General features: G+C 32.7%; 1 long non-coding RNA gene across 1 annotated transcript in view; it reads left to right on the forward strand.

Moving 5' to 3' along the window:
• The first annotated feature begins 3,635 nt into the window (after window positions 1-3,635).
• The window catches only part of LOC145306344 (uncharacterized), a 28,188-nt gene continuing 17,086 nt past the window's right edge, over window positions 3,636-14,737 (forward strand). The window contains exon 1 of the long non-coding RNA XR_013874996.1: window positions 3,636-3,694. This is a non-coding gene — a long non-coding RNA (uncharacterized LOC145306344). The remainder of the gene's footprint in view (window positions 3,695-14,737) is intronic.

Raw genomic sequence — 14,737 nt, forward strand, 5'->3', positions numbered from 1 at the left:
TTTTCAATTTTGCTTACAATGGATTCGTAATATTTTTCTGATTCTAATGGTATATATGAACCCATATTTTTTTATTTGTGAAATAATAAAATTAAGTTCAAAGTTTTTATTCTCGTGGGTTTAAAAAAATCGATTTTTTCAATAATTACCTGACAGAATTGAAAAAGTAAGGTGTCAAATTAAAGATCTTACTATTTTTGTTCATAATGACCATTTTCTTTCTTTTTTTTGTTGCATTTTAGTACCTTAAAATCGACTTAATTTTTTTTTTTTAAAACTTAAATTACTTAAAAAATAAGAGGTCTACAAAAAAACCGATTGCATATCTGAATTCTATGAAAAATTTTACATCTACTACTTACTAAAAGAACCGGCTAGCTATAAAAAAAATAGTTGATACACCTTCTTTGTTGGGAAACTGCATAAATACTTACTCTTTTAGGACTTGATTATAGAAATGCTTCGCTTATAACATTGTACTTTGTTGTCCTAGGAATCATTATTCCAAATATCAGATGGATAGGATAATTATATTACATGAAAAAATATTGTTATGAAAAAGTTAAAAATCAACATGTTTTTTAAAGGACGTGCAGACATTCTGACAATGATTATAGAGTTGCCACGCTTTCTAAATTGTACCTACGTAAATTCTAAATCGTGTTGGAATCAAAATGCTAAGTTTGAAATCGATAGGACAACTTTAGCCTGTCTAAATTAATGAAAAAAGCTTTCCGCTACGGACGGACAGACGTACGGATGGACGTGCCGACTCTAATTATAGAAAAGCCTCGCTTTTAATAAGATTTAATGAAATTTTTAAGAGTGTAATTCGAACTTTAACAAAAATCCACATAATTAAAAGCTATAAAGATATATAAACAAGGATGACAAAATCAAAATAAAGTACTAGCTGCTTTGCCCCTCGCCTCTAGGGGCTCTTGGTCGAGGTAGAGGGGAAGTTGACACCCCTCCTCCCGATATTTTATTATATTTTAGTTTAAAAAATTGGTAGATGATTCTTTTTTTTATAGAGGTAACTTCTCTTGGGAGGGTGGTGGTACCCTCCAGCAAAATATAGTTATAAACCTTCCCAGGAACTAGGAGAATCTTGTAGTTCAGCGGTTACCGAGTTCCTTTTGGTACAAATAGAAAGACATCCTGTTACTTTTTTATGTACTAGCAGCTTCGCCCCTTGCCTCTAGGGGGTTCGCCCTAAAAGGTAATGTGAATTCGCCCTCCCTATTCAAAGTTACTTTTTAACAAAATTTTGGATTTTAAAAAGGATAAATTTTTTTTTATGGGGGGGGGGTATTTTTCTTTCAATGAGAATTGAGGTTGCCTCCCCCCCCCCCCCCCCCAAAGAAAATAGCTTAAAACTATCACAGTTATATTCCCTGAAGAGTAGAGCCCAAACGGTTCAGTGTTTACTTAGATCTTAGCTTCAGACAGATAGACAGACAAACAGACATCCTGTTACTTTATTATAAGAATAAGGATTATCCCCCTCTCAAATTCATTGAAATGCATGCACAGGGTTTTGGTACCTGCTACAATGTCTGGAAAGTGACATTAATAGGGGGAATGCCTTGGCTCGAAATAGGTGAAAAATTCCTAATTAGCACTTTCAGACAGACAAGACAAGTTGTTCAATAAAAAAAGGTTGTTTTTTGGTTGCATGTAACTTAAGCTAAAAATGCTTAAAATGTCACGTGTAACGTCATAAAAATACGTATAAAAAGGAAGGGTGAGATGAGAAATGGGAAAGAAAACCCATAAAAAAAGAGATGGAAACCCATAAAAAAAGAGATGGATAATCTCTCATTTTTATGACGTCACAGGAATCAAAACTAGGGCTGTAAAGTTAATTAATCTTTCAGTGAAATATCTCTGTACTTATAGTTTGTATTTAAAACAAGGATGACAACATCCATAAAAGCGAAGCACTGAAACGGTAGGACAAACGGACATTAATACTTATAGAGTGTCAGAATTTAATATACAAAATTTGAAAATATAAGTTTTGACAAAGTTATACGTAGATTTGTTACAAAACTTTTTAAATTCAGAAGGACATACTGACATTTTTAGAACTTGATTATAGAGATGCTTCGCTCAAAATACTGTATCTTATTGTAATAGGAATCAGTAATCCAAAGATCATATCAATCGGATGATTTTATCACATAAATTTTTTTTTAAAATAATCATACCGACATTCTGGTAACAATTATAGAGTTGCTACGCTTTCTAAATCGTACCTAACTACCACAGGAACCATCATGCAAAGTTTGAAATCGATAGGACAATTTTAACATGCCTAAATTAACGAAAAAAGCTATCCGTTATGGACGGACGGAAGGACGGACCGACCCTAATTATAGAAAAGCTTCACTTTTAAAAATTTAAATTTAAAAAAATCTTTTATGTTTTCACCTTTCACAATTCTCTTATTGAAAAAAAATTTAATTTCAGCAAAATTCCTTTGATATGCAAGATGTTATGCGTACATACAAATGGAGTCAAAGAGGGGGGATAACCCCTACCCCCTTTCCCCCCCAAAAAAAATTTAAAAAGCTTGGACGTCCTTGCCTTTATTATATAAAGATTATCCCCCAAAAATTAACTTCTCAATTTTCTCCCCCCCTCCCCCCCCCCCAATAAAAAAAGAATCGTCCTATCAATTTCAAAATTTCAAAGACTTTCGCTGGCTTAAAAACTTTTTATTATAATTGGTTAGTTCAATCTAGATGTGTTTAAAAATATTAAAAAATAATTTTGATCTACCTTCCCGGGACCTATGAGAAGCTACTCTGTTAAGGATAACCCGATCGGTTCAGCGGTTTGCAAGATCCTTTGGTACAAACAAACAGACACACAGACAAAGGTCCTTTTACTTTATCATAAGGGTTGTCTTATCCCTTAAATTCCCTGATAATTAATATTAATTGATCTACTTTGCTGAGTATAGTATTAGAAATCAGGGAGGGAGAGGACGTTGGGATATTTATTACATTAGTCCCCAAAGTTTTGAAATAAAGTTTTCTTATTCGTAGGCTTAACAACATTGTGAACTTTTATTGAATTTTGATTATTTTTCTTTATTAAGTGGAGTGTCTAAACGCTTCAACCACCGATAGTAATCTACAGAAAGAGCAATTTTGTGAATTATAATTGGGGATGTACATCAATTGGTCGGCCATTGTCTTATCCCTTTAGATCCCTGGTTAACAATTTTATAAAACACCAAAATTCGAAAGGGTAAGAACCATCCCAAGACTTTAATCCAAACAAAAATAGCCTAAAACTACCCCAGGACCTATGTGAAGCTTCCCTAATATAGAGAACTCAATCAGTCCACTGAATAATTAAAAGCTTTACACACAAAAAAAGTTGTATAATAAAATGAATAGACTGTAAATATTTAAAATTAGCGTAACGCGTCTTTTATTGTGGGGATCTAAAGGGATAAGACAATGGCTGATAAATAGATACACATCCCCAACATTGATGGACAAAATATTTCCTTCTGTAGATTACAATTTGGGATTGATCAACTTAATGAACCAACCAATCGGAAGTCCCAGAAGTTGCTTTTAGTGTCAGAATTTTAATTTATTTGGAAATATAATTTCAGAACAAAAAAAATGAAAAATATGAAAAGAACCCAGAGTTGCGATCCTTCACCCAGTAGGTGGGTAGATAGATAGATAGATAGATATTTAGATAGATAGATAGATAGATAGATAGATAGATAGATAGATAGATAGATAGATAGATAGATAGATAGATAGATAGATAGATAGATAGATAGATAGATAGATAGATAGATAGATAGATAGATAGATAGATAGATAGATAGATAGATAGATAGATAGATAGATAGATAGATAGATAGATAGATAGATAGATAGATAGATAGATAGATAGATAGATAGATAGATAGATAGATAGATAGATAGATAGATAGATAGATAGTTAGATAGATAATATAGATAGATTGAAAGCTAACAAAAAATAGTTGACTTAATATTTTATAATTATAACGATAACAGGGATGACAACATCCATAAAAGCGAAGCTCTAAAAAGATATGACAGACGAACATTAACTTTTGTCGAGTGTCAGAACTGAATATACAAAATATGAAAATATAAGGTTTTACCAGAGATATCGCTAGTTCAAAACTAATATAATATTTGAAGACGTTGGACTCAAATTTCACACATGGTCAATTATTTCTAGATTTCCGTATATTTTGAGACGGGGGAAATTGTTCTATAGAAAGGGGTTAAAGATAATAAACTTTAACTGTATTATTACTGGACAGTAACCTATCGTTCTGATATATTAAATCCCTACATTATATTCCAAGCCTAGCGTTCCATTTTATTGTGACCCAAAAAAAAAAGGAATAAATAATAATTTGATGGAATACCTTTACTTCTTGATAAATCACGAAACCTTATACAATCTTTTTTATTTTCATAATTTTTTTTAGTTACTAGCGGCTGCGTGCACCCCAAGCATCTAGGGGCTATATATATTCAAAGGCATATGGAAGGGCAAAAATAGCCTAAAACCACCTCAGGACTTTTAAGAAGCGTCACTGTAAAGGAGAACCATATCAGTTCAGTAGTTAGCGAGATCCTTCGCTACAGATAGAAAAAAGCTTACTACTTTATATAAAACTAGCGGCTACGCCCCTAGAAGCCTCTAGGGGCACTGGCACTGGTAGGAGGAGGAAAAGTTGACCTCATCCCATTTTAGATTTGAGTTTCAAAAGAGTTAAACAAATACTTTTTTGGGGTTGGAGGGGGGTGGAGACACCCTCTTCAAAAATAGTTTAAAACCTTCCCAGGACCTATAAAGAGCTTCACTGTAAAGGAGAACATTATCGGTTCAGCGGTTAGCGAGATCCTTTGGAACAGACAAAAAACGCTTACTAGTTTATATAATACTAGCGGCTACGCCCCTAGAAGCCTCTAGGGGCACTCAAGATAGGAGGGAAAAAGTCGACCTTATCCCATTTTAAAATTGAGTTAAAAACAGTTTTAAATTTTGGGGGGGGAGTGGGGGGTGAAGACACCCTCCCCAAAAATAGTTTAAAACCTTCCCAGGACCTATAAGAAGCTTCACTGTAAAGGAGAACAATATCGGTTCAGCGGTTAGCGAGATCCTTCGGGACAAACAAAAAACGCTTACTACTTTATATTATAGGATGATGATGATGATTGTGTCATTGGTGTATACAAACAATATATGAATTATAAAAAACCGCTTGTTATCTAATTAAGCAAGATAGATAAAGTTTAGCAAATTACACCCAATTATAACAAACCCCTTCCACACCCCCCCCACAACCCTCACTTTCCAAAAGAGAGCAATAGAGAGGCGGTTAAGATTTGTTGTTTCAGCATATCTTCTCTATAATCCATATGTCTGCCTTAATAATTCAAAATAATTTAAAGAAGTGGACCTTTGTCTGTAGGCCTTAGTATTTTAATACAAAATTTTCTCGTCTAGCATCGTATTATATTTAGTTTTCTACGAAAATATCCGCATAAAGCCGTTAATAATACAAAGAAAGAAAAAACTATTATAAGAATTTACCTTAGGAGTGGAAATGTTTATTCTTGTTCTGTAAGATCTCATGTTACATGTATTATAAGTTGACCCTTCCCCTACCCATGAGTACAAACCTGTATATTCATTCAACAATGGAACAAGGTTGACTAAATCCAAAATCGTTGATATAGAAATACATACAACAAAAATATTTGTATATAGTTATACTGTATTGTAGTTTGAGTTATTTAATCTAGAAGGTAATTTTGTGTATCATACAACATCCATAAAAGCGAGCACTAGAAACGGTAGGACAAACGGATATTAACACTTAAAAAGTGTCAGAAGAGTCGAAGCAAAATTGTAAGCAAATTTGTTGAAAAACATGCCTAAATTACCAAAAAAAGCTATCTGTTTTTGTCGGACGGACGGACTGACCCTAATTATAGAAAAGCTTCGCTTTTAAAATGTATTATCAATTATGGCCCAGGATATAATCCCCCTCCCCCCCAAAAAAAAACCCAATGGAAGGGCATCGTGTTATATTACATGTAAAACTTGAAAGAGATTTAACTAGATTTCTTAAACACAGAAAAAACAAACTCACTATATATCTTTCCACGGATATTAAAATAAAAATCCAATGACTGTTTTCTACAAATATAGAAATGTACATACAATCATAAGATTTAAAAATAATAAAAATAAGGTTTTTAATAGTTATTTCTTTCATTGTAAAACTATCTTCTTAAATGTTAACTTAACAAAAATCTATATAACCTTACGATGCTATATATAATTTAACATGCGATTTTTGGACAGCTTTCCACGGATTTTTAAAGCAATTTAAAGCACTCTGCCCCCTTGCCTGCCTAGCCGCAGCGCTCGGCCCCCTTGCCTGCCTAGCTAGAAAAAAAAACGCCGATAATTAATTTAGGCATGCTAGAATTACCCTATAAATTTCAAAATTTGTATTATCATTCTTAATCTTAATGCATTATTTATTGGTCGTAGCAACTCTAAAAAACTCTATATAATCTTTAACAAATGTCTGTATGTCACTTTCAAACATGATTTTTAAAACGTTGATTTTTAGGACGTTTAGGAACAATGTAATAATTAATGCAAATTGATAATCAAGTATAAAAATGTTGAAAAAAAGTTTCAGCCTTTTATTTTTTATAGGAGCCGAGAAAATCACGTTTTCCTTAAACTAATACATACAGACAGACGGACATAAGGACATAAGGACAGACGGACATTTTAAATTATAGAGTAGCTTCGCTACTAATAATCAAGTATAAGAATGTTGACAAGAAGTTTTAGCCTTTTATCTTTTATAGGAGCCGAGAAAATCATGTTTCCCCCAAACTAAGACATACGGACAGATGGACAGACGGACATTTCAAATTATAGAGTAGCTTCGCTACTAAAAATGTTAATTCACAATTAACAAAGATGACAACATCCGTTATTAGCGAAGCACAGATGTATCCTATTGTATAAAGTAGTAAGCTTTTTTGTCTGTAGCTTCTTATTAGTCCAGGGAAGGTTTTAACTATTTTAACAAAATTATACATAAATGTGTTGCAAAATTGCACATATATAGGATCAAATAAAAGGGCATACTTTCATTTTTAGGATTTTATTGTAGAGTTGCCTTGCTTATAATACTTTACCTTGTTGTCCTAAGAATCAATATTCCAAAAATCAGATGAATAGGAGAAGCATATTATACAACAACATGTTGTCAAAATGCTAGGCCTTATAAATTGTACCTAACTGTCATGGGAATCATCATGCAAAGTTTGATATCGATGGGACAATTCTAACATGCCGAAATTAACGAAAAGAGCTAACCATTACGGACGGACCGACCCTAATTTTACAAAACTCTCTCTTATTTGACAAAAAAGCGGGGTAGTTTATTGTTTGTTTTTAAAAGCGAAGCTTTTCTATAATTAAAGCCAGTCTGTCCGTCAGTCCGTCCGTAACGGTTAGCTCTTTTTGTTAATTTAGACATGTTAGAATTGTCCTAGCGATTTCAAACTTTGCATGATAATTCCTATAACAGTTAAGTAAAGATTTATGAAGCGTAGCAACTCTATAATCCTTACTAGAAAGTCCGCACGTCCAACCTTTTTAATATTTTTTTTATATCTTATAATCAATCTTTATATCTGATTTTTAAAAGCGAAGCTTTTCTATAATTAGGGTCAGTCTGTCCGTACGTCCGTCCATACCGGATAGCTTTTTTCGTTAATTTAGGCAAGTTAGAATTGTCCTATTGATTTCAAATTTTGCATGGTGATTCCTTTAGTAGTTAGGTACGATTTAGAAAGCGTAGCAACTCTATAATCATTACCAAAATTTCCGTACGTCCATTTTAAACCTAATGATTTTTTCTACTTTTTTAACAACAAATTTTACTTTTTAAAAGCGAAGCTTTTCTATAATTAGGGTCGGTCCGTCCGTGAGATAGACCAAATTACATTCAGGACCCTTTTAGACATAAAATTCTGGGCGGAGAAAAAGTCCGCCCATAATTTTAAAATAAGGGATAAAAGGATAAAATTCTGGGCGGAGAAAAAAGTCGTTTCAACGTTAGATTTAGTGACTTAGAATTGGGGGGCGGTGAAAATGGCCCAGTGGGCATAAAATTCTGGGCGGAGAAAAAGTCCTTTTAACGTAAATTTTTCATCGGCCATAACACTCCGCCCATAATTTTAAAATAAGGGATAAAAGGATAAAATTCTGGGCGCAGAAAAAAGTTGTTTCAACGTTAGATTAAATGACTTAGAATTGGGGGGGGGGGGGGGGTTGCAATTTTAGTACAAAAATTGAAAAAGTATCCGTTTAGAGTATTATTTAAGTAGAACTATTTTTTGAAGAAATGTCAACTTGACTCTATTACAAATATAAAAGTTTTGTTAGCTTGAAGCAAGCTATCCGTTTTTTATGGACGGACATACCGACCCTAATTATAGAAAAGCTTCGCTTTTAAAATGCAGTGTAAGGGTCTATTAACACCCCCCCCCCGCCCTCATTTTGCAAAAGGATAATACTATAAGAAAGTTAAGCGGGGATAGGATAGGGGAAGCGTACATACTCTACAATTGTTTTTTTTTCAGCAAACCCATTTAACAATTAAACCTTTATTATTTCAAATTCAAACACGTTTTCAATTTAAATTTTAAAAAAAATAATAAAAAAAACACATTTTATAATTACTTAAATAAGCAAACATTAACATAGTCATACAATCCTACTAATAAGCAATCCTATACCAATAATTTTGTCTTGTCCTTGTTAATATCATCTTACATGTATGTATGATATGACCCCTTTCTCCCCCCCCCCCCACCCTTGGATACTTAACTCAGTTAACTACAAGTACAAAGTATAATTTCCTTAATCTTAACTTAATAATCTTTAATCTTTCTTCAAACAGTTCTGTCTTTTTTGAAGGCTTTTGCCAATTATAAAGCAATTAAGCATTAAAATGATAACTTACCCTAATTTTTTCCTCAAAATCGATTGCTATGCTATGTATAGTTTAGGAGATACGTGTAAAAATTGCCCAACTGTCTTAAAACTTACTTATTAACTAATCAAAATTCTAACATGCATAAATTAACGAAAAAAGCTATCCATCTCTGCCGGTCAGATGTACGGACGGACCAATCCTAATTATATGCAAATTTTATACCTAAATGGTTTTATTTATTTAATATCCTATTATATAAAGTACTAAGCTTTTTTTGTTTGTAGCGAAGGATCTCGCTAGCCACTGAATCGATATGGTTCTCCTTAGCCTTAGCATGGTTTTAGGCTATTTTGTTTTTACAAATAAGTCTAATTATGGTTTTAAGCTATTTTTACCCTTCCATTTCCCTTCGAATGAAATGCCCCTAGATGCTAGGGGCGCAGCCGCTAGTTTACTAAAAATCTCAACGGTTAGCAAGATCCCGAACAGACAAAAAACTCTTACTACTTTATATAAATAAACGCCAATTATTATTTGCTAAATCAAATTCCGGAAAACTAAAACAGAAAAATAGGTTGTGTGAATATTTTAAACAATATTTATGAGAACGTTCCCAATTAAATTTTCAAAATTTTATTATTTTTCTACGGCCAGCGAACGTTGAGTTATATTCCCTTTTTCAATTATATTAAACGTCCGAATTTAACTGAACGGCTAGATATCGGTCAGAAATAACATATTAGGCTTAAATTTCAACTTCCTGTGCGAAGGGTTATATTAACCCTTTCATTTTTGAATTTTACGGATTTTCTCAAGACGATTCTGGGGTGCGTAGGGGAATATTAATCTTGAATATATATTTATTCAACTAGCGATGTCTCTGGGTTTTACAAAATGATACGTAAGTTTGTTGCAAAACTTCTTAAATACATAATTCTGGTAAAGGAAGGACATACTGTCATTTTCAATACTTGATTATAGAGATGCTTCGCTCATAATATTGTACCTTATTGTAATAGGAATCAGTAATCAAAAAATCAGATCAATCGGATGATTTTATCACATAAAAAATTGTTATTAAAAAAGTAAAAAAGTCAACATGTTTAAAATGAACGTACGGACATTCTGGTAACGATTATAGAGTTGCTACACTTTCTAAATCGTACCTAACTACTACTGGAATCAACATGCAAAGCCTGAAATCGATAGGACAATTCTAACATGCCTAAATTAACGCATAAAAGCTAAATATCTCGGACGGACGTACGGACCGACCCTAATTATAGAAAACCTTCGCTTTTAAAAATTGTTTTCAGAAATAAAGGGTAAAACTACAATTATTTACTGATTGTGTGTTTTCTCGTTTGTGTAGTTTATTTTTTACTCGCTAGGCGTCCGGAATAAAAATATAATACCGAATATTTTAATTAATTATGTAAAAAATAATATTAATTACTATTAAAACAAATTTTTTTTAATAATAGCACATTTTTGTTATGAATAAATTTATATATTAAATTTACAAAAATATAAAACTTTAAAGTTGGAAATAAGTTGATAAGATCATAAGCTGAGATTCGATTATTAGTTGAATTCTTTATCTATGCAGAATCATATTCTCTCCTACCTTGAACACATTTCAACAAGAGTATAATAGCTTAACCCTTTACAGTCGGGCCCCTTGCTGCACCTATTAGAGCTGTCCCCTGATTGATAATAAATTTCCGACCTTTTATAAGTCTAAGTCAATTTTCGCTTCGTTCACCCTTTTATTTAACAACCTTTGTTTTTAGGTCCTTTTTTTCTTAAAAATTTCAAACGGCTGTATTTTTTTCATTTTTAAAGCTAGAAGAAATTTTTTTTGCAGAAAATGTTTATTTTTGTGTAAATTTTACATTAGAAATATCATAATATAAATTTCAGCGGCCGCAGCTGTACTTGGCAGCTGCCAGCCGCCGCAGTCGGCGGTCGGCGGGAAAACGGCGGCGGATCTTCATGAAATTTTAATACGTTATGTAGACATGTAAGAAAAGCTTAAGTTTAAAATTTGAAGTCTCTAAGTCAAAAATTGCGGCCACAGGAGCCTTTTAAAGATTTCTGGAGACCTGGAGGATCAGGACCTGCAGGATCATACCTGGAACCTGAAAGTTACTTAAACACCTGTATTTCATATAAGGATGTACTACTAGAGGATTTTTTAGTATTTTGGTATGATAAAATGCTTTGTTTTAGTCAAAAAAATATTTTTGCTCTTTACCTGGATGACCCTGCCAGGTTTGCTGGCATCCTGTGCCCGCCAGGATGGAGATATTCAAAAAATTCCAACTCTCAGTTATGTGTCATACCCATACTTAAAAAGTCAAGCAGTTTGGGCTCTTTATCTTTCACACACAGAAAATGAGATAGAAAAAACCGGAAGGGGGGGCGTTCAACGCCCCCCCCGGGCCCCCCCCCCCCCGACCGTTAAGGGTTAAGTATAATACATAGCATAAAACCACGAAAGTTTTTCGCTGACCCGATATGGTTCTCCTTATCAGGGTAGCTTCTCAGGGGACCTAATTTTCTCACTTTTTCTTTTAAGGTTTTTTTTACCGAGGGATCTAATGGAATAAGACAATGGCTGATAAATTGCTTTACATCCTCATAAATGTGATACACAACATTACACTACCCTTCTGTAGATTACGATTAGTAATTGAAATGTTTGGACACTCAACCAATCCGTCCGTCGATATAACTATATATGTTTATTTTTTTTGCTTCGCTTTTTATAAAATGTTCTTTTAAAAACTTTTTATTCAATTTCTTTTTAAAAGCGAAGCTTTTCTATATTAAGAGCCTGTCAATCCGTACGTACGTCCGTAACGGTTAGCTCTTTTAGTTAATTTGAAGGTGTTAAAATTGTCTAATCGATTTCAAAATTTGCATGATGATTCTTAAACAGTTAGGTATGTGTTAGGAAGCGTAGCAACTCTATAATCGTTACCAGAAGGTCCGTACGTCCGTTTAAATAAAGCGGATTTTTTACTTTTTTGACAATAATTTTGGAAGATATAATTTTGATATTTATTTGATTTTGGAATAATGATTCCAAAGACAACAAGGTACAATATTATAAGAAAGACACCTCTATAATGAAGTTCTAAAGATAAAAGTATGTCCTTTTACCTGTATTCTGTATTTACAAAATTTTGAAACAAATTTATGTACAATTTTGTTAAGACTCACAAATTAACATTTTGCTTATTTGGTTCTGACACTCGCCAAAAGTTATTGTGCATTTGTATTTACGTCAGATATTAGAGCTTCGCTTTTATGGATGTTGTCATCCTTGTTTTTATAAAAATTACTTTTTACTCAGTTTTGTATTTCAGAAAAAAAACTAAATTTTCAAGTTTTTCTGTAGCTACTCTAACATTATAATCGTATTATAGACAGCTTTGGCCGGGAATATTAAAATTAAAAGTTATAAGATTAAAACAAGTAAATATTTTTACCCCCATCGGGCTAACAAAACTGGTATTAATATTTAATTTTTGTAATATTTATCAAAAATTTTCAGTAATTTATTGCATATACATGATATTTTAGGATGGCTGAGAACCGGTTTTAATCCACCGGATATTAATCGGTTTCGAAGAAATGCAGGATAATTATTAATTTTCATATTTTTGTTTTAAAAATTTTTTTTTGGGGGGGGGGGAAGGGAGGTCCCAATTTAGAAAATAGCTTATCATTACACGAGTAGAGCCCAATCGGTTCAGTGGTCAAAGGCTTTACATAGAGGCGCTTGCCTCCCTAGCATTTAGCGGCTCTTTATAGGTTAGGGTAAAACTAAAATATAGCCTTACAACTATCCCAAATCTTCAAATAAAATAGCCTAAAACCTAAAAGAAGGGACCTATAATTAAGAGCCTTCCCAAAATTGAGAAATGGACCAATTCAAAAGTTAGCGAGATAAATATTATGATTTACTAGCGGATTTGCTTTAGTGTTTAGAAAAATATAATTTTTTTTGAGGAGAGGGGTGATTTTTTTCTTGTGGCGATTTCTCTTGGGAGGGTGGTGGTACCCTCCCCCAAAATAAATATGATATATCGGTTAAGCGGTTAGCGAGATACTTCTGTACAAACAAACAGACAAACATCGTTCTACTTTGTATTATAGATAGGAACTAAAATTTAGTTTATTTATTAGTTGATCGCCGGTCGGTAATTTTAAAATTTTGCCGAGCCCCAATGATTTAGCAAACTTGAGAATCTAATTAAATTATAGTTTATAAAAGTCCGCTAGGCTTCGCTATTTTTAATGAAATATTATTATTTACTTATTAATTTAGTTTTACAGATAAAAAATATACTTATTTATTGTTTACATAATAATGTTTATTTTCATAAATTAAATAAACAAATATATTTTTTTCTTTATTCTATAGACAGTTTAAATTACTAATAAACAGTAAATAAATTCTTACAATATTTGGCATTTACCATGTTATGCCTGTCAGCTTGTTAATATCTACAACAAAGTAATTATATAAGCCGTCATTGTTCTAAAATGGAACCACGGCGCTTAGTGTCTAAATGAAGTTGTATTATAACGTCAGTATTAGCTGTATGATAAGGAGAAGCTTGTATTATCAATTACAATGCCATCCAATATATCTTTAGTGTAAATTTATCTAGGGTCTTTACCTCAAGGGGGGGGGTTGAGTTATTCCCCCCTTAATATTGTTTAAATATTCTATGTCGAAGGGAAGGAATTTCTAAGGGGTTAGTGTAACGCCCACAAAAATAGCTTAATACCATCTAAAATAAGAAGATCCGAATCCTATTCAAACCTAATTCATTTTAAAAACTAAGATGCGCCCCTAGCATCTAGGGCAATAAAATAGCCAACGGCTTAAATTTATGAATTACAAATTTCTTTGTGTCAAAACTATAAATATACTAACGGCAGTGCCCCTAGCATTAGTAGTCCTGCCAAGAAAAATAGCCTAAAACCATTCTTAAACTTAAGTCTAAAAAGTAAATAGTGCAAAGTCATCCCAAGACCTGGGTAAAGCTTGCACAAAATGCAGAACTCAATCGGTTTGGTCATTATCCAAAAATTTAAGTCTTAGGATGGTGCTAAGCTATTTTTCAAGTCCATTTGAATACAGAAACCTCTAGTTGCTAGAAGTGCAGCCGCTAGTTACGATGGGTTTTACCTATTTTTGGTTCAAGGCATTCCCATGACATTATGAGACATATTAACAGTAGAACACCCCCTCACATCCCCCCCCCCCCACCAACATCTTCCCGTTTTCCGTTAAATATCTCAACACAATCAAACTCAAGCAACTGACTTTTTTTGTACATTATATAGTTAAATATTTTATCGCTAGGTGTCTCAAAATTTTTAGTCTTCAACTAAACTAAGCTTTTCTTACAATAAAAGAAAGTTTAGATAAGCATAATAAACATTAACTCAAATTATAAAATTATGGTCAATGAAATAAAAAATACGTTTTAGTTATAAGTCTTTAGATTGAAATTCTTAGGACTAAACAAAACAATTAAACAAATATTTCTACAAATTTATATAGGGGTTTATACAACTCCTTACATGCCAAGAAGAAATGTTTCGGAATTTAGAAAATAGTATTAAACCTGTCCGGGACTTATGAGAAGCTACCCTGTA

The sequence above is a fragment of the Acartia tonsa genome, chromosome 14, assembly GCF_053477335.1.
Source record: "Acartia tonsa isolate MP-2025a chromosome 14, ASM5347733v1, whole genome shotgun sequence".
NCBI classification, from domain to species: Eukaryota; Metazoa; Arthropoda; class Copepoda; order Calanoida; family Acartiidae; genus Acartia; species Acartia tonsa.